General features: G+C 38.4%; 1 long non-coding RNA gene across 1 annotated transcript in view; it reads right to left on the bottom strand.

Annotated features, from left to right (window-relative positions):
* The window catches only part of LOC122904300, a 30,724-nt gene extending 20,899 nt beyond the window's left edge, over nt 1–9,825 (bottom strand). Inside the window, exon 1 of the long non-coding RNA XR_006384178.1 lies at nt 9,803–9,825. This is a non-coding gene — a long non-coding RNA (uncharacterized LOC122904300). The remainder of the gene's footprint in view (nt 1–9,802) is intronic.
* Nucleotides 9,826–21,897: the final 12,072 nt, after the last annotated feature.

The raw sequence follows: 21,897 nt of genomic DNA on the forward strand, positions 1-21,897 counted from the left end.
TGGGCTGCAGTATCTCAATCCTAGAAACACCACACGGATCAGAAACTAACCAGCAGGTCTCAGCCTTACAACAGCTGTCACCCCGCCCATCCCTGGCCTCGAGTTTCTCAAAGCAGAGCTCTGGGCCGGCCCTGGGACGTCTGCCACGTGGGGGCGCAGTTCAGGGGGAGATATTTATCACTTTTTTGCTGACAGGCTCTTGCCTCAGGCTCGGGTCCCCACACACCTTTCACCTCCTGATGCAGAAATTCTCCATGGTGACCCTGGCGGGGGCCCACCTGACAAGCACAACACAGCCCCAGGGCCGAAGAAGTGAAAGCCTCTGAGGATAACCCTCAACACCAGACAGTTACTCCTCGTTCAATCAGAATGGACGAGAGTGAGAAGCCGTACTTACAAACGCTCGGGGAGACCAGGCGAGCTTCAGAGTCCAGTATGGCCAAGGGACATCCTTAGTAACACTCTTAACATGGACTGTTCCTATCCTCTTCAGTCCTTTACTCTGCTCTCAGAGAGGACCTGTTACAGAGGCAGCCTGCATGTACAGTCCTTGTCTTAGGGTCTCCTCTGGGGGATCCAAGGTAACTATATAATCAGTGAAGTGAAACACACACACACACACACACACACACACACACTCTATCCAGTAGTAGACGTATCTAGATAAAATATAAATGTGTGTGTGTGCGCGCGCGCGTCTGTATATTATATATATATATATATATATATATATATATATTCCAATGTGGACATCTATGCAGTCTAGTTTACAATGTATAACATATATGTAATATATTCTATTTTTGGACTATGATCCGTCAGAATACACTTTCTTTACAAGTACACATGAAACACTGACAAAAATGAAAGAGGTCTTATGTTCCAAAGAAAACCTCTGTAAATCATAAAGAACAGAGAATAGCAGCAAGAGAATTCTCTGACAATAGTGGGATAAAACTATAAATTAGTAACAACTGCAAAAAAAAAGGCTCTTCCACCTATATATTTTTTAAAAATATGCTATTAGACAAGTTTTAGCAGAAAGGAGAAGAATTTCAAAACTTCACAGAAATAATGATAATGACCACAGCATATCCATCTCTATAAGATTCAGTTAAAGTGGTTATTACACAATATGTTATACCATTTCATAGCCATATCAATAAAAAGCAAAACAAATGAAAATAATATAATGTCAACTCTAAAAGTTAGAAAGATTACAAAGCCATCAAAAAAGAAAGACATGTATAATAAGACTAATTTATACTGTCATAAGTTAGAGAAAAATAGTAAAACTGATAAATCTAAAAGCTGACTCTGCTTTGAAAAATCAATGAAGAAATAGATAAATCACTAATCCAAAGAAGAAAAAGATAGAAAAAAGCACATACACAAAATTTGCAAAGATGCAAAATAAAGAAAAAATTTTAAAATCCTAAGAGATAACTTCACAAAAATCTAAGTGGAATCAGTAATTTTTTTAAAAACACAACTAAGTGAAATTGACCCCAGGAAAGATAGAGTCTAAAATCAGTAATATGCATGAAAAATAGATAAAACAGTTTAAAAAGTTCCTGTTGTTCCATAAAAAATAACAGGCCCAGATGGTTTCAGCAGGGAAATTCTCTCAAATCTTTGAAGTTTAGATAATCCAACGCTAGTTAAAGAACAAACAAACAAAAATTCCTGATCAGTTTAACAAAGTAAAATAATATTGATCCATAAATATGATAAACATTGTACAACAACAACAACAACAAAAATCTAGAGAGAAACCTCAATTTCAAGTGTTGATTTTCCAATAGAACATGAGCAAATGTCCATCATGACCAAAGATAATTTACTCCAGTAATTCAAAGGTGATTTAATATTAAGAAATCCATTTCTTCAAGTAAGAATGTGGCCCAGCTGCCACCTTGACTGTAGCCTCCTGAGACCATTGCCAAAAGGCCCAGCTATGTCCAGCTGTGTCCAAATTCCCAACTCACAGAAACAGAGATTAGGTTGCTCAGTTTGTTGTAATTTTCACAAAACAATAAGAGATAACTAATGCAAATATATCATAAATTCTGAACAAGATAAGTTATCATTGAAAGTATCGGGTAGGCTAGCCCATTGGATATTTAAACATTTAAGACCTCGATAATTAGAAGTTCATCAGGTGCCTCATCAGACAGATATATAAATGGAACAGAAGAGGAAATCCAGAAACAGATCAAGTACATACGACTTTCAGTACCTCGACAGGCATCATCTCAAACTGGTAGTAGGGTGATGACTGTATGGCTCTGCTTTAAAAGTTGAAATTTGACTCAAGTAACACACTGGAAAAACATATTCACAAACTGGTTATTTCCCTATGGTGTAAACAGCTTCTCTAAAGATAGAGGAAGAAAAGATGAGACCCTTACTGTTGGTTTGCAGACTTGGGACCTCACAGGGTGAACCCTGAACCTGGTCCTGGTGCATGGATGGCAAGGAGAGATGGAAGAAAGGAAGAAGAGGCAGGTCACCCCAGATTTGTAGGTCACCAGTTTAACAGACAATAGAACTTACAGCAAACCTTGTCTTGGGAGGCACGAGACAGGTGGATGCCCTGTTCATTTACACGGAGACCTTAACAGAGTTCAGTCACATGTACCATCCAGAGGGTCTCGACAACGCCTCTCTCTCTCACACAGTTATGTCCTTGGACATGGGTTCCCGCTGCGGAATTGGAGCAGACTGTATCTTCCAAGGAGGGGTAAGTGCTGGGAGCAAAGACCAGCTGTTCACATATACACAAAAGGAAATGGCTTTTAAATTCATGAAAAGATCATTAACCTTGTTCATAATGCTAGAAATAAAAGTTAAAACTATACTGATGGACAAAATAAGCCATGGGAAAACAATCGCAAATAATGCTTATAGAAATAAATAGTTAAACTACTGTGAAGGAGAATTTGGTAAAATCTAGAAAAATCACATGTGTACTTCATCTTTGTCCTAGCTGTCCCACTGCTAGGAATATATTTCAAAGATACATGGACAAAATTTCACGTAAGTCTGCAGTATACTGTGTCATTCACCCCAACAATTCCGCCTGCCTTGTATCCACAACCTTGACATGATCTCATCATGGGTGGACCATTTCTCCATCCTGAACTTTCAGCTTGACCCTGAGACTTACTTGAATGATACTATGTAAATTGTGAGGATGAAGAGCTTTCAATGATACTATGTAAATGGAAGGGACAGTGTGCCAGACCCATAGCTGGGCTTTAAGAGATGTAAACAATAAATGATTACTTTTATAGTCAATTGAATTTTTGTGGTTATTTGCTGCATTTCATTTTGTAGCAAAAGCTGATACAAAGGAGGCATTGTTTGTAAAAACAAATAACTGGAAATCACCCAAACGTCCATCAATCAGGGGCTGGTTGAATAGACCATGGGCGAACTACACAAAGGATTGTTATGCTTTATGCTTAAGGTTTTTTTTTGTTTGTTTTTTGGGGTTTTTGTTTTGTTTTGTTTTTGTTTTTTGTTTTTGTTTTTAACAGCATGAGCAATTGCCATTTAACCAGATCAATTTAAAATAATTATAAGCAACTCTTTTTCTTCAGAATCTTCGGATATTTTTCTGAAGCTTTTATGTGAATTCCATTTAGTTAACATGCAGAGTAATATTGGTTTAGGTGTACAATATAGTGGCTCAACATTTCTGTACATGCCGCCAGGGCTCATCACAAGTGCACTCCTTAATCCCCATCACCTGTTTTTTGTTTTTTTTTTTAATTTTATTTATTTATCAGAGAGAGAGAGAGAGGGAGAGAGAGCGAGCACAGGCAGACAGAATGGCAGGCAGAGGCAGAGGGAGAAGCAGGCTCCCTGCTGAGCAAGGAGCCCGATGTGGGACTCGATCCCAGGATGCTGGGATCATGACCTGAGCCGAAGGCAGCTGCTTAACCAACTGAGCCACCCAGGCGTCCCCCCATCACCTGTTTTAACACATCTCCCCACCCTACCTCCCCTCTGGTAACCCATAGTTTGTTCTCCATAGTTAAGAGTCTGTTTCTTGGTTTCTCTCACTCTTCTCTCTCTCGATCCTTTTATTCACTCTGCTTAGTTTCTTAAATTCCACATATGAATGAAATCATATGGTATTTGTTTTTCTCTGACTGACTTATTTTGCTTAGTATTATACTCTCTAGTTCCATCCATTTTGTTGCAAATGGCAAGATTTCATACTAGGGCTAATATTCCATTACACACACACACACACACACACACACACACACACAACACATCACATCTTGGTCCATTCATCAGTTGATGGACACTTGGGCTATTTCTATAATTTAACTATTGTGATAATGCTACTATAAACATTGGGTGCATGTAGCCTCTTGAATTATTATTTTTGTGTTCTTTTTAAAAAGATTTTATTTATTTTTATTTGAGAGAGAGAGTGAGCAAGAGAGAAAGAACATGAGTTGGGGTTGGGGGTACAGAGAGGAAAAAGTGGACTTCCCACCAAGCAGGGACCCCAACGTAAGGCTCCATTCCGGGACCCCGGGACCACAGCCTGAGCCGAAGGCAGAGGCTTAACTGGCTGAGCCATCCAGGCACCCCTATTTTTGTATTCTTTAGGGAGATACCTAGCAGTGTAATTGCTGGATCATAGTGTAGTTCTATTTTTTTTTTAAATTTATTTGACAGAGACCACAAGTAGGCAGAGAGGCAGGCAGAGAGAGAGAGAGAGAGGAGGAAGCAGGCTGCCTGCCGAGCAGAGAGCCCGATGAGAGGCTCGATCCCAGGACCCTGAGATCATGACCTGAGTTGAAGGTAGAGGCTTAACCCACTGAGCCACCCAGGCACCCCGTAGTTCTATTTTTAACTTTGAGGACGCTCCATACTATTTTCCAGATGGACTATACCAGTTTGCATTCCCACCAACTGTGCAAGAGTGTTGCCCTTTCTCCACATCCTGACCAACACCTGTTGTTTCTTGTGTTGTTGATTTTAACCATTCTGACAAGTGTGAGATGATATCTCATTGCAGTTTTGATTTGCGTTTCCCTGATGATAAGTGATGTTGAGCATCTTTTCCTGTGTCTGTTGGCCATTTGTATGTCTTCTTTGAAGAAATATCTGTTCATGACTTCTGCCCACCTTTAATTAGATTATTTGTTCCTTGGGTGTTGAGCTATATCAGTTCTTCATATATTTTTGGATACTAACACTTTATCAGATACGTATTTGCAAGTGTCTCCTCCTTTTCCACAAGTTGTCTTTTCGTTTTGTTGATTATTTCCTTCACTGAGCAGAAGCTCTCTATTTTGATATAGTCTCAGTAATATACTTTTGCTTTTACTTCACTTGCCTCAGGAGAGACATCTATAAAGAAGTTACTATAACCAATGTCAAAGTAGTTCCTGTGAGAATCTTCAGATATTGAACTATTCATAACATTTAACTAATTACAACATCATTGTAATTAAGGGACCAAAAGCTCTGCTTTGACCAGATCACTGCTTTCAGTACTAGTAAATCAGGAAGTGTAAGTCTCAAGTTTGGATTCCTCTACAAAGGAAAATCATGAATTCTGATAAGCCAGTAGTCAGACTTTTTTTCAATATAAGTGATCTCATTTTCTTTATGGCCACCACACATGAATGAGTAGGAAGGAGCTTCGGGGGAATAAGTTGCTGACTGCACAGCGGCTGACTACTTCCCTCCCTCATTACTGTGGGGAGCAATATGTCATGGCCATAAGATGACAACCTTGTGGTCAGACAGACCTGCACTTTCATCCCCACTCCAACATTTGCTGACAATCCAAACTATGACCAACTTAGTTATTGTAAAACTCAAATTCCTTGTCCATCAAACAGGGTCACTAACACCTACCATGGAGAGTTTTGGTGAAGCTGAAAAGAAGCAATAAGGATACAGGTTCTACAAGGTCAGGCAAGGTCAGGTTCTTGCAAGTTCAGGCACCCAATACATTTATATGTTTGTTTGTTTCTTGCTTCCCTCCCTTCTCATCAATAGTGTGGAAACATGAATGGAAATGCGGGCTCTGAAATCTCCTAATAGTTAAATTCAAGACTTTCATTAATACCTAATTAATAATAATTTGCTAACACTTCCATAATGTAATAATGTAATTTTCAAATAAGTTTATATAAATGATCATGATACCAGGATGTAAACACAAGATCAGAGCAAAAATTATTTTTGAGAACTCACTGGCATTCCAAGAAACTCTACAATCACATACAAAGGCTCTGAGTTGATATTGCATGAAAGGAACCTCTTTACCTTATTTAGCCTGGCTGGGTATGTTAGATTTGATTTATGATTGTGTGATCCCACCTGTTGACACAATGTGACATGACTCCTTAGGGCGGAGCTTACATCTCATCACATTGTTACACATGATCATATGATCTGGTTTGGCTAATGTCAGACCAATGAATATGACATCCAAGCAGAAATTCTAATAGTCATCAAGAACCAGAGTGAAAAAATCTCGTAATAGATATGGCATCAGTCAGAACACTAAGAATGGTCTTGCCTCAATCCTATTCAAAAACTAACCATAGCAATCTTCTCTGAAGCACTTGGTGGTAAATATTCTAAGCTTTGCAGGCCACATTCAGTTTCTGTTTTTTATTATTATTATTATTATTCCTTTTACAACTTAAAAATGTAAAAACCACTCTTGGCTTGTAGGTAATGAAGAGAAAGACCCTACCCTAAATCAAACACTGTTTTGGTGCTATTGGTACTTTCTAAGCTTAAAAAGAAAACTCAGGGGTTCCTGGACGGCTCAGTCCGTTAAACCTCTGCCTTCGGCTCAGGACATGATCTCAGAATCCTGGGATGGAGTTCCACATCGGTTTCCTGATTACTTATTGCTCAGCGAGGAGTCTGCTTCTTCCTCTATTCCTCCCCGCTGCTTGTGATCTCTCCGTCATGCTTTCTCTCTCTCTCTCAAATAAATAAATGAAATATTTAAAAAAATGCAAACTCAAAAGGATGAAGCTATTTCTAAGTAACTTAACTGGGCCCTACAATAACACTCAAGAATATTTGCAGGAATACAAAAATATCAGGACCCTGCAAAGTAAGATTGACAATGCTTGACATCCAATAAAAAATGCACAGGCATCCAAAAGCATCATAATACAAAACCACAATGATGATACAAATCAATAAAGCAAAACTGACTCAGAAATGACAGACAATAGAATTTGTTCTTATAACCTGGGAGGTTCTACCTTGAGCTACGGCTCAGAACACTGGCTTGGGGATCTCTTTTTATTTATTACACTTGAAAATTTTCTCTTCCTAGAATTCGAGAGCGATAATATTTCCAATAATTTTCTTATAAAACCTACCTAAGATTTTCCATGCATTTAAACCAGGAAACAGCTCTCTCAAGACATCTCCATTCATGATAGTGCCTGAAAGTCCTGACCCGTTTGGTTGTTTCATCAACACACCTCAGTCCTCGAGAAATCTTGAGGGACAAAAATTTACCCTGATCTTCAGCAAACTGGAATCTCCATTGTTTCAGGACACATTAATCAAGAAAGCAAAAATCAATGTAGACAGCATCCAGTAAGACCACTAGATGGTGCAGTATCTCCACATTTCACTAACACTAAACCAAGAAGGGACTTTTTAGTCTTCAACAAGGGATGCCTAGCAGATTGCTGCCCTAATTTGTCATTCCAAGGCCTGCCTTACTTACTGATGATCCTGTGAGAAGGGAGCGAGTGTAATACATTTTGCTTTGCTTAACTTGAAAGGGACCTATTTAATTTTTTTCATGTTGCTGCTGTGTTGCGAGTTTGAGTATTTTCAAATGTAAATCCTGAGATGAATTCTGATTCTGCTACCTCCACCTCTGCACATAGGCTGCTTGCCTTACTCACTTGCTTGGCCCCAGATTCCAGCATTCCTCAAGGCCTAGGGTTGATTCCTCTCCTATAATAAGTCTTCACAAACCTTTCCAGTCAACTACTATCTCTTTTTTTTCCCCCTTAAATTCTTTTTTTTTTTTAAGATTTTATTTATTTATTTGACAGAGAGAGATCACAAGTAGGCAGAGAGGCAGACGCGGGGGGGTGGGGGTGGAGCAGGCTTCCTGTTTAGCAGAGAGCTGGATTTGGGGCTCGATTTGGGACTCTATCCCAGGATCCTGAGATCATGACCTGATCCAAAGGCAGAAGCTTAACCCACTGAGCCACCCAGGTACCCTCCCCCCACCTCCCTGCCAAATTCTTGCAGGACTTTTGCTTTGTCCCTTACTTAGATAGTGTAGTATAACAATAGGGAATCTAATTTACCTCCTTGAGGCTCAATTTGCTTCTCTCTATAATGGAAACCGCCATATTACATCTTCAAGAATGTTTTCACAAAAACATCGCAACAATTAGCCCAGTATCTGACACATGGTAAACTCTTACAGATATATTTATTAATCAGCCTTTGTCAGTGTAGGAGGTATCATTTGTTACTATCTTGTGCTTCATTCATAATCTCTGTCATTATTTCTTGACCATCAGCAACATGTCAAGTATCTGCTTGCTGCTCTATGTAATCTGTATTCTTACCAGCCTTAGAGCAAGGAAGGGAAAGAGAGAAATCATTCCAGTAAACTCTGCAGTAGAGGCAGTACAAGGTGCTATGGGATCATGCAGCAAAATTAACTTATCATATAGATTTAGGAAGTCACCCTCAAGGAAGTATTATCTAAACCGAGGCTGATAAAAATAGCAGTGGTTAGTCAAATAAAGCAGAGAAATGGGGTGGGGCTTTAATCCTGCCTGTGAAAGCCCAAAGGCAGTAAGGCCAGAGTTTGGTGAATTTATGGCTTTCAAATGCTTTTTTTCCACAACAAATGTATTTTACATCACAGCACACATACAGATCCAAACATACACATAACTCAAAAAGGCATATCCCAACATTGTTAACCTTACTGCAGAAACGCATTCTTATATTTTCTATTTTACTTGAAAATTTTTAGTTGCAACTCACAACAAAGAACCAAAATACCTGTAGCAAAATGGGCAGAAATGAAGGGAGAAATAAGAAATTCAAATAGTAACACGTGGAGACTTCAAAACCCCACTTTAAACCATGGGTAGAATAACCAGGCAGAAGACCGACAAGGAAATAGATGTGTACAACACAATAAATCAACTAGCTTTAACAGACATTTTTAGAACATGTCACCCAGCATTAGAATATACAGTTGGTCCTTGAACAGCATGGGTTTGAACTGTGCAGGTCCATTTACACCCTTTTTTTTTTTTTTTTAATAAATACAGTATAGTACTATAACATATCTTCCTTATGACTTTCTATAATATATAGATACTATACTATGTCTTATAATATATATACTATAATATACCTCCCTTTATGATTTTCTTCATAACACTTCCTTTTCTCTAATTTACTTATTGTAAGAATACAGTATGTAATATATTTAACACACAAAATATGTGTCAACAGTAGAAGTGTTTTTGTTTTGTTTTGTTTTTTTAAGATTTTATTTATTTATCTGACAGAGAGAGAGAGAGAGAACAAGCACAAGCCTGGGAAGTAGTAGGCAGAGGGAGAAGCAGAATCCTTGCTGAGCAGGGAGCCTGATGTGGGGCTCAATCCCAGGATCCTGGGATCATGACCTGAGCCAAAGGCAGATGCTTAACTGACTGAGATCAGGCACTCCTACAGTAGAAGTTTTGGGGAGTCAAAGGTTGCATGCAGCTTTTGACTATACAGAGGGTCGTTGTCCTACCTCCTACATTCTTCAAAAGTCAACTGTATATTCTTCTCAAGTGCACATGAAACATTCTCCAGAAAAGATCATATCCTAGGCAATTAAAAAAAAAAACTCAATAAAATTAAAAAGAATTAAATTGAAATGTCATTCTAAAAACAATGGAAAAAATTATAAATCAATAACAACAAGTAATATAGGAAACTGGTAAATATGTGAAAACTAAACAAAACACTCCTAAGTAACTAATGAATCAAAGAAGAAATCACAAAATTTAGAATATACTTTAAAATGAATATAAATTAAGACATGCTATGTATAAAATACAGCAATACAAGTTCCTAAGAGGAAAATTTAGAGCTGTAAATATGTGAATAACTGTATTAAAGAAGAAGAAAGGAGAAGGAGGGGGAGGGAGAGAAAGAAGGAAGAGAAGGAAAAAGACCTCAAAATAATAAACTAACTTTCCCCCTAAGACACTGGATAAATAACAGAAAACTAAATGTAAAGCAAGAGCAAAGAAGGAAATAATAAACATTAGGGAATAAATTTATAAAATAGAAACTATTAGAGAACATAGGAACAATAAAAAAATTAACAAAACCAAGTGGTCTTTTGAAAAGATAAACAAAATTGGTAAATATTTAGCAAGATTGACCAAGAGAAAAAGAGAAAAGATTGAAATTACTAAAATTGGAAATGGAAGGGAAATTTGCTATCAACCTTACAGAAATAAAGTGTCCATAAGAGAATAGTATGAACAACTGAGAAACAAGTGATACAGGTTAGATGAAATGGAGAATTCTGGAATTTACTCAGGAAGAAGTTGACAACCTAAATAGACCTATAACAAGTCAAGAGATAGAACTAGTAAAAAAACAAAAAACAAAACAAAACAAACAAAACCTTCAAGTCCAGATGGATTCACTGATGGGTTCTATGACACAGAAGAAAACAATACAAATACTTCATGAACTCTTCCAAAAAAGAGAGAAGAAGGAAACACAGTCCAAATCATTCTATAGGGCCAGTAATATCCTAATATCAAACCAGACAGATATTATGGGAAGTGAAACTATAGAACAATGTATCTTATGAATATACATACAAAAATCCTCAAAAGACTCCCACAAACCAAATCCAGCAGCACACAGGCAAAAAAATTACATACTATGACCAACTGGGATGTATAGATTAGTTACACACCTGCAATTTAATTTATGTAATACACCATATTAACATAATTAAAACAAAAACTACATGATAATCTCAATAGATGCAGAAAAAATGTTTGACAAAATCCAACACCTGTCACAATACAGTTATACATCTAGACAACAGAATACTATTCAGCACTAAAATTAAATGAGCTATCCATGAAACAACCAAGAACCTTAAATGCATAGTACTAAGTGAAAGAAGTTAGTCTGGAAAGGTTAGATACTGCATAATTCTGACCATGTGACATTCTGGGAAAAAGTATGACTATGAAGACAAAGGATACATGATTGCCAAGAGTTAGGGGAAGGGGTGAATTAGCAGAGCACAAATGATTTTTAGGACAGTGAAACTATTCTGTATGTTACTATAATGGCAGATACATATGATTACACAATATGATTGCCCAAACCCCTAGAAGGTACACCACCAAGAGTGAACCCTAATGTAAACTATGGATTTGGGGTGATGATGCATTATGTTGGCTCATTAATTGTAACTAATGCACCACTTGAGTGGAGGGCATTGATAATGGGGGGGGTGCACAGGTGTAGAGACAGGAAGTATATGGGAACTCCCAGTTCTTTCTGCTCAATTTTACTATGAATCTAAAATTGATCTAAAAATTAAAATCTATCAGAAAATAAAATAAAATAAAATGTCAGAAAATAGAAGAAAATTTTAAAAATTGATCCTCTGCTTTTTCTGCTTTCACTAATGAAGACTTGGACCTCCTTGTTTTTGGTGAAAGAAAGTTTTCCCTTGAGATACGCATGCATGCATTCTCTCTGGAAGCAGAAGGCTAAGACTCAGCATGGTGGAACCCAGCAAGCTGGGGACCTTGATGTTTCCTGTTTGACTGCTGAATGGCTTTTTGGGAGGCATTTTAATCCACTAAGCCTTAGGCTCCTCATCTTTGAAATGGGATTGGTAGTGACAATTGCATTTAATAATTCACTTACTATCTGACTACTGTGCTGGAGAGTAAGGTCCACAAAGACAGGAACAATGTCTCTTTTATTCAGCATCACTACAACACTGCTGGCACAAAGCCAGTGCTAAATAATGATGTATAGATGAATGGACAGAGGAATACACAAAGGAATGATGATGCCTGGCCTGCAGGGTAGTTCTAAAGGCTCAATGGGCATTTGGCCCATGCTAGGTGTCCCCTTTCCCTGGCTCTGTGAGTTTATCTCTTCAACCAGAGAGATCTTCACCTGCCACCCTGAGAAACGTTCCTGGCAATTAAGAACAATAGACACCTAGACAAAGAAAGACTTCAAGACTACAACTGACCTAGAGAGAAAGAAGACACCTGCTCCATTTTCCCTTAACAATGCTTACAAAAGTAGGTCTTTGTCTTTCCTAATTGTACATTGGGGAGAAGCAGTATCAATTTAAATATAACACTTTTCAACCAAGGGATGGGCTATTTCTATCCTGGGTCTAACATAATGATTCCCAAGAAGCCACAAACGTACTGATTCAATTATTTGAGGAAAATTTCTGAAGTTGAGACAGGCTTTATTTTAGTCCCCATTATCATTTTCCTTGATCCGGAGGCTGGCAGAGTGAGAAACAGAATGAGCAGCCCTGGTCCCCAGCAAAAGAGAATTTTGTCTTGCTCTGTCTCTGTCAACAACAGGCTGTGTATACTCGGGCACATCGTGTCTCCTTTCTGGGGCTCCACTTCTGGATGTACAAAATCTGGAAATTAGCTACATCAGTGAGTCTCCAGAGGACATGCCTAGAGAAAACACTGGATTAATATCCAGATACAATTGTACACTTGGGAAAACAAAAAGTAGCTGTCATTTTTAAAACAGCAAACTGTATCTTGATTGGTGCTGGATTATGGTAAAGAGGGTGACTATAAACAGAGCTTGTTCTTAGCCACCCCTCACTCCCTTTCAACTCCAAGGGAAACCGATCTATGTTTCCAGAGAGGTGTGTGTGTGTGTGTGTGTGTGTGTATGTGTGTGTGTGTGTGTTGTGTGCATGAGTGTGATTTCTATTGTTCATCACTATAGAATTGTTGAAGAAACACAGATTATATGGTTCTTCTATCATTTCCAGATCTCATATTAAAATATTACACTTAAAATAAGAAAGATGATCAGGGGGTGCCTGGGTGGCTCAGTGGGTTAAAGCCTCTGCCTTCAGCTCAGGTCATGATCCCAGGGTCCTGGGATCGAGCCCCGCATCGGGCTCTCTGCTCAGCAGGGAACCTGCTTCCTTTCCTCTCTCTCTGCCTGCCTCTCTGCCTACTTGTGATCTCTGTCTGTCAAATAAATAAATAAAATCTTAAAAAAAAAAAAAAAACAAAGATGATCAGAATTGTAAATACAGGCATCCCCTGCTTTTCCAAAGTCCATGTTACACAACGTTGCCTTTATGAAAGACCTACATTAACAGCTGTATTCACTAACTGAAAGAAACCTGTAGAGTGTTTTTGCTTTTACCAAAAAAAAGGAGGGAGCGCTGAATGTGAAAATAGCATTCTGGATTATTTTGTAGCAGCCATTATAGAAGCAGTTGCACCCAAGCAGGGAGAGGAGACTCCCAGCTCCGTCCCCAGACCTACGCTCATATTTCAGCATCAAGTTGCCAGAGCTTTGACCCGTGCCTGTGAACATCTGTGCTTGACCTCATTTTATTTTGTGCAAAATGTGTCCTAAGGTATCAGAAAAGTCTGAGAGGTGATATTGGGGGTTTCTTTCTGAGAGTGGGGGAAACATGTGTTGAGTTCTTCCAAATGTGCAAGGTGCAATACAGAGGACTATTCAGAACTTTGCACTCACCCCTCAATTGCCTCTAAATAAATTGAGAGAGAATATCTCAATTACATTCTGCAACATTTCTCTCCTGAGATTTTCAGGGTGGTGAATGTTATTACTTATTAAACTCACAAGTCAATTCCCAAGTAATAAGATACTGCTTTTCACCACAGAGACCCAAGTTAATGGACCAATAATGGGGCTCACTTCAGTCTAAAGTTAGCATCAGGGAACTGGAAATTTATAATTCAATGTACTCCGTACCACCTTATTCTTATATATGGGAAGGAAATTGGTATTTATTGACTTCCTAAAATGTGCCAATTTTCTTCTGATTTAATATTTTAAATAGCTTATATTACTGGCACATAGTAACTGTTCAATAAATGCTTACTGAGTTAATAAATTAATCAGTTATTTTGTGTCCACATGTTATAGATGAGGACATTGTGGCTCCTAGCAGCAGTAAGTGGTAGAGCCAGGATTCAGGGATGTCTGATGTCACGTCCAGTTCTTTCTCTTCTCCTTTGCACCTCTTGGTTTCTAGAATCTATTCTTGACTTCTCAGTAACACATGATCTCCATGTGCTTCACCATTTTTTTTTTCAGCTAAAATCATCTTCAAAATTTGAGTTGTCTCTCAAGCAAAATATTACCACCAGAAAAGACACCTGCAGGTACGACCAGATAGAGATAGAAGGTCAATGTTGGTCAATCAGCAGATGCCTTCACGGTGGCTGGACAGCTGCCCCATTTCTCTGCCACCCCAGCTTTTAAGCTTAGTGATGTTCTTCTGTAAGAGTAAAGCTTTTATAAAAGAACAAGTGCAACTGAGAATATTAAGGACAGCATTGTGGGAAACCAATAAAAGTAATAGTAATCTACTAAATGCCAGGCACAAGAGACTGAATTCAGGAAATAATGTCACTTCTTTCCTGAATGGGCCTACTTGCCATTACCAAAGTGACAGCAGTTTTTTCCTAAGTCTTGGTGATAATCAGCCATTATCCATCCCTGGATGTAGAACATTTTAATAGCTTTAATTATTATTTAAAATCAGCAATAAAAATAAATTACAGTATTTGAAGAAGGAAAATGAGAGCTTACAGGGGTGATATGCCCTCCTTAGATAATCCAGTTAGGACACAGGGCATAAATCCAATTCTCTCTCAGTTCTAACCGTTTGCCAATCCTCTCTTTTTTTTTTTTAAGATTTATTTACTTATTTTACAGAGAGAGAAATTTGAAAGGCAAATAAATATCAGTAGATAATCTCTTTGATCTCACTTTTAATCTGGGAAATCAAAACTAAAAGGAGATGCCATAATGATATATCATTAGAAATCAAGAAATTTGTCAGAAAATTTAAAAACCTGCCAGCACCAAGTGTAAGCAAGAATTTGGAGAAATAAGGAGTCATATAAAATTTTAGTTACAGGCTTTTTTTAAAAGAATTTATTCATTTATTTGACAGAGAGAGAGATGACAAGTAGGCAGAGAGATAGGCAGAGAGGGGGGGAGCAGGATCCCAGCTGAGCAGAGAGCCCGATGTGGGTCTTGATCCTAGGACCCTGAGATCATGACCTGAGCCAAAGGCAGAGGCTTAACCCACTGAGCTACCCAGGCACCCCTCTAGTTCACAAATTTGTAACAAATCACTAGAAAACTATTCGTTAAATAAAGTTATGAAGTGGAACATTTTTTTATATCCTATAACCTAGTAATCTCAATTTTTGGAACTTTGAATATGTATGAGTCTCCACCTGAAACTAGAGAATCCAGTTGCTATTGAAGAATCTTTCAATGTATAGTCTACATGTACACTGAAAGGAGAACGGATCCATTAATTAAATACATTCACATAGCAGAATACCATTCAGTTGTGAAAAAAGAATGATAGCTACATTTTTCAACATGAATGATTTTTTTTCCAATTTATTTATTTTCAGAAAAACAGTATTCATTATTTTTTCACCACACCCAGTGCTCCATGCAATCCGTGCCCTCTATAATACCCACCACCGGGTACCCCAACCTCCCACCACCCCCGCCACTTCAAACCCCTCAGATTGTTTTTCAGAGTCCATAGTCTCTCATGGTTCACCTCCCCTTCCAATTTACCCAAATTCCCTTCTCCTCTCTAACGCCCCTTGTCCTCCATGCTATTTGTTATGCTCCACAAATAAGTGAAACCATATGATAATTGGCTCTCTCTGCTTGACTGATTTCACTCAGCACAATCTCTTCCAGTCCCGTCCATGTTGCTACAAAAGTTGGGTATTCATCCTATCTGATGGAGGCATAATACTCCATAGTGTATATGGACCACATCTTCCTTATCCATTCGTCCGCTGAAGGGCATCTTGGTTCTTTCCACAGTTTGGCGACCGTGGCCACTGCTGCTATAAACATTGGGGTACAGATGGCCCTTCTTTTCACTCCATCTGTATCTTTGGGGTAAATGCCCAGGAGTGCAATTGCAGGGTCATAGGGAAGCTCTATTTTTAATTTCTTGAGGAATCTCCACACTGTTTTCCAAAGTGGCTGCACCAACTTGCATTCCCACCAACAGTGTAAGAGGGTTCCCCTTTCTCCACATCCTCTCCAACACATGTTGTTACCTGTTTTGTTAATTTTGGCCAATGAATGACTTTTTTAAAATGATTTATCCAATTATTTATTTGAGAGAGAGAGAGAGAGAGAGAGCACAAGTAGGGAGAGGACAGAGAGAGAGATTCCTGAACAGACTCCCAGCTGAATGCAGAGCCCGATGAGGGCTGAGTCCATGACCCATGAATTCACAACTAGACCTGAAATCATGAGCCAATCACTCAACCAACTGAGTCACCTGGGCACCCCAACACGGATGAATTTTAAAAATACATCATGGAGGGGTACCTGGGTGGCTCAGTGGGTTAAAGCCTCTGCCTTTGGCTCAGGTCGTGATCCCAGGCTCCCTCGGCAGGGAGCCTGCTTCCACCTCTCTCTCTGACTGCCTCTCTGCCTACTTGTGATCTCTGCCTGTCAAATAAATAAATAAAATCTTAAAAAAAATCATGGAGTAGAATAAAGCAAGTTGTACAAGAATAACCATAGCTTTACATAATCTTATCAAATTCAAAAACAAAGACAACAAAGAATTACATATTTTATCTATATATAGGGATGTGGTCATTTTATTAAGAAAATCAAGGAATTAGAAGAATTCCTTTTGTCATTCATTATACCATAAAAATAAAAACAATCATTCTATCAAATGCTGGTGAATATAGAGAAATGGGCATATTTACTAGGAGGGAATAGGATTGCAACAATATTGTTGAAAAGTAATGTAGTATCTATTAAAATAATATCTATTAAAATAAAAATATATACTCTGATAAAGAAATTATGTTGATCATAATTGATCCCCTTAAAAATGTCTCTAAATATATCTATGCAAGGAGTCATCCTTGTTTGTGTTAGCAACAAGCAGAAAGTAACCAAAATGTCCATCAGCAGGGGAGTGGCTGAATAAACTGTAGTATATGCATCCTGGGCAAAGTTATCTAGCTATTGTAAAAACTGAATAGGACTTTGAGAGATAGTTATATTTAGTTAGATGAAAGTAAAAGATGGCAGAATACTGCAATGTAAAATGATCCTACTTTTGTAAATAATGGATTTGTAAAATGATAACATTAGCCCTAAGCATTTGTGCATATGAATGTATAAACTTGTCTATGGGGAAAGAAGTAGATTAATGCATATCAATCTGCTAAACTTTGTGACCTTGAGAACTAGAAATGAAAATGAGCTGGCATGAAATTATTAATTTTTAAATACAACCTCACATTGTTTCACTGGTTCAAAAGAGAGTATGTTACTTTGATAATATAAAAAATAAAGAAAAATTTTTTAAAAATTTAATAATTCATCTCCACTGGGGGCATTTTGGAAAGTTTCCAAAGTGTGTTTCAGGAAATTATATTTGATAATAAATTTAAAGAATTCTCTTACCAAATAAGTTTGGAAATATGGAATTTAAAGAAAAGCTTAAGGTAATTTTTTTTACTAAATTATTTATCATATTGTTTAATAATTTTACTTGTGATGTGAATTTCCAAGATGAGGGTATCACTCATAGAATTTCTTAAACATTTTGACAACTTAGAATATCAGAGGGAACTATCACTCCGTAAAACCAATTTTCTGAAGTAAGTGCTAATCCAAGTCCCCAGACATAACTAATCTCAACACAAGGTTCAATTCTTTCTCATCTTTTTCTTAGCATTTTTTACATAGTGTAGAACATATGGTACACATAATTTTACATCCGTTTTCTCTGTAATGCTATGTCATAGACTTCACTTTATCACTGGAGAGATTTTTATGGACATCATTAGCTGTAGTTTAGTTAGGATTCCAACATAAATGTTTGTGAAAATGTAACCAATATAATCCTAAATTAGTAATGGAGGATAGTAAAGAATATGATTAACCTGTAAATTGTGTATTTGTATGGTTCTCTCTAAAAGTTTTAAAGGGACCGAGCAGAGATGCTGGACGTTCTGGAGATGCGAGAGAAGTCTTCATGTGGAGAGGAATTAATTTTTAAAGATTTTATTTGTTTATTTGAGGGACAATGAAAGTACCAACAGAGGAGGGGAGCAGGAAGAAGGAAAGTGGGTCCCTGATCCTGACACAGGTCTTCATCTCAGGAACTTGGGGAGCCCCAGGACCCTGGGATACAGGCTGGATCCCAGGACCCCAGGATCATGACTAAGCTGAAGGCAAATGCTTACCCACAGATGCTTAACTGACTGAGCCATCCAGGAGCCCCCCCCCTTTTTTTAAAAGATTTTATTTATTAATTTGACAGAGAGAAATCACAAGTAGATGGAGAGGCAGGCAGAGAGAGAAAGAGAGATGGGGAAGCAGGCTCCCTGCTGAGCAGAGAGCCTGATGCGGGACTCGATCCCAGGACCCTGAGATCATGACCTAAGCCGAAGACAGCAGCTTAACTCACGGACCCACCCAGGCGCCCCCCAGGAGTCCCTTTGAGCAAGGAATTTGGGGACACAGGATCAAGGCAGCTCTGGCCAGGATTAGAGAAGGTAGAATATCCTGATAAGAAATGAGCATGCATGCTCAGGACAGGGAATATAGCCTCTCTTAAGCAAAAAACCTGACTGGTTTATGTAAAAATCAGAAATACAGCTTTAGGGTGAGATCCAATTCTATAGAATTTTGCAAAAGGAAGCACTACTTATTATTATGCAGCTAGATCTGGGTTGTGGTAACTGAGACCTATAATACAAAAGAATTATGTTTCTAAGTACAGTGTGTTTTCTCTGATCCACAACAAATCCCTTGTTCATGGAAATGGCTATCCACTGAAAAGAGAACTGAAGACCTATCTGGAGTCAGTTCAGGCTGCTATAACAGCACACCATAGACCAGGGGGCTTGAGAAACTGACTTTCTAGAAGTCCAGGATCAGGACACCTGTAGACCCCGTGTGGGGCAAGGACCCCATTCCTGATGCACAGAGGGCTCTCTTCTCCCTGAGTCCTCACCTGCAGAGAGCAGAAAACAGACAGCAAGGACGAGCTCCTGGGTCTCTTCTTCTAAAGGCACTAATTTCATTCATGATGGGCTCCAGCCCCATGACCTCATGATCATCCATAGCCCCCTACCCTTTTTCCTAACATCATTACCCTGACAGTTAGGATTTCAACATAAGAATTTAGGAGGTGGGGGGCGCCTGGGTGGCTCAGTGGTTAAATCCTCTGCCTTCGGCTCAGGTCATGATCTCAGGGTCCTGGGATCGAGCCCCACATCGGGCTCTCTGCTCAGCGGGGAGCCTGCTTCCTCCTCTCTCTCTCTGCCTGCCTCTCTGCCTACTTGTGATCTCTGTCTGTCAAATAAATAAATAAAATCTTAAAAAAAAAAAAGAATTTAGAAGGTGGGGGACACGACACTCAGTCAATAACAGTCACTCCAGTAATTTAATTTGAAGCTGCAAAAACACTTATATGAGTAATAAATGCACCAGCAGTTTCAGTGTAATTCATAAACCCTACTCATATGTCATATATAAAACTTTACATATTTATAAAAATATAAAAACTACTCAAATGTATTATCTAATTTCATCTAGTCAATCCATCTGTGAGAGTTAGGTACCATTATCTTGATATTATAAGTAAAGAAAGTGAGACTCAAAGAGCTTGAACAATTTGTTCAAAGTCACAGTGTTAATCAGTGGATGAGCTCAAATTTATACCCAGATGTGTCATCTGATGTTTGTTCTGCTGCACCATATTCCTTCCTTAGTATTAGACACTCTGATGATAAAGACAAAGGAAATTAGTATGTTTGATTTGTTAACTTGTTTATTCTTGATTTTTTAAATGTGGATTTACTTAATAGTTAGTTGGAGGATCTCTTCAGTTAATTTGCTTTTAAAGAAACAAAACAAAACAAAAACATTGGTGGTATATTTCTATGCTGTTGCATATTGGAGAATATGTTTCCTTAGTCGGAAACATGAAAGGTAAATGGAATAAGTGCAAAGATTTGGAGTCACAACCTTCTTCCCTTAAAACCCATCAGCTGTCACTCCTTACTTTCTAAATTCTGTTGTGGCGAAGTCTGAGCCAGACTGATTTGTGTTCTTTTCTTGGTAACCTGTTTCTTTCCCCACCTTAACTGAGTACCTGTCAAAATTTCCTTTATCCTGCTATATCATAAATTTGCCAGGATATGTTTCTGTCAGTCCTTTTTCACTCATTTCATCAGAGAAGCAAAAACCCTTTTGTCTTTACTTTCTAATCTAATTACTTATTGAGATTTTTTTAAAAAAATTATCTTTGATATCTCCATCCCAGGTACTTTGATTTTTTTTTTCCTTATGAACACTTGCTATGTTTAGGTGAGATCTCCGTTCTCTGCTCTCCATATCTATCATTTCTGCTGTTATTTTTCTCACATTTTATTTTTTTCTCAGAATTCCAGAAGTTCTCAGTTTCTTTCTTTGTTAGACAAACATTTATCAAGTGTTACTCTGTGTCACTCATTGTTCTAAATCTTTGGTATACAAGAATGAACAAAAGGAACAAAAATCCTTCTTTGTGTGACTTATAAGAAAAACTGAGGGAGAGTATTTTAAATAGTGCTAAATAATTTGGAGATAAGTGAGCAGGCAAGTGAGTGCCAGGAGTGGGGAAGTTAAATGTTTAATACAATGAGAAGTCAAGATCTTATTTTAATTTTTTTTTTTTTTGAAATGAAGAAGTTTATTATTCACAGATCCTGGAGAAAGGACACGGCATACCTTGAGGGGACACACAGGAAGGTCAAGACAGAGTAAAGACAGAGCATTAGGACCTATGCACTCCTTCATTAGGATCTGTCAGTAGCCACTCATGCAAGTATATGTTTTAAATAGAGCCCTGCAGAGTCACAAGCAAGTGTAAGTTCCTGATAGGACTTCTTCAACAGCCCATGTTGAACCAGCTGCCCAGTCTCTCTGGCCCTTCTTCTAGTGTCCCCTTGAAATAAGACCCCCATGAAGCTTTCTAAAACCCCATTCTTTCGGTTTGAATTGAGCAATCTGCCCTTAGTCTTGGAACCCCAAAGTCAAGATCTTATTAAGAAATACTGGAGGAAAGACCTGAAGTAGGTGTGAGAGTAAGCCAGATGGGCATGTGCAAGGAGCACCCCGGGCAGAGCAAGCAGACAGGCAGTGACGCTGACATGTGTGTTGAAGGAGAAGCAGATATTAGTGCTCCTCATCTGCAGTATGATGGGGAGAAGTAGGAAATGAGGCCAGTGTGGTCATCTAAACCCAGATCAGGGGAGACCAACTGGGTCACATTAAGAACTATGCCATTTTCTCTAAAAAGGAAAACCAGGGAAGAGTTTTGAGCCAAGAAGTAACAGGATTCATTCCCTTTTTCATAGAATTACTCTATATGCTGTGACTAGGGTCAAGGGCACAAGGAGAGATACCAGTGAAGTTTACTGTCATTGTCTTAATGAGAGGTGATGGTAACTTGAACCAGAATGATAGGGGAGGAGGTGATGAGATGTAGTTGGACACAAAGTATGTCAAAGGATGAGCTAGTAAGAC

This window comes from Neovison vison, chromosome 4, assembly GCF_020171115.1.
Source record: "Neovison vison isolate M4711 chromosome 4, ASM_NN_V1, whole genome shotgun sequence".
NCBI classification, from domain to species: domain Eukaryota; kingdom Metazoa; phylum Chordata; class Mammalia; order Carnivora; family Mustelidae; genus Neogale; species Neogale vison.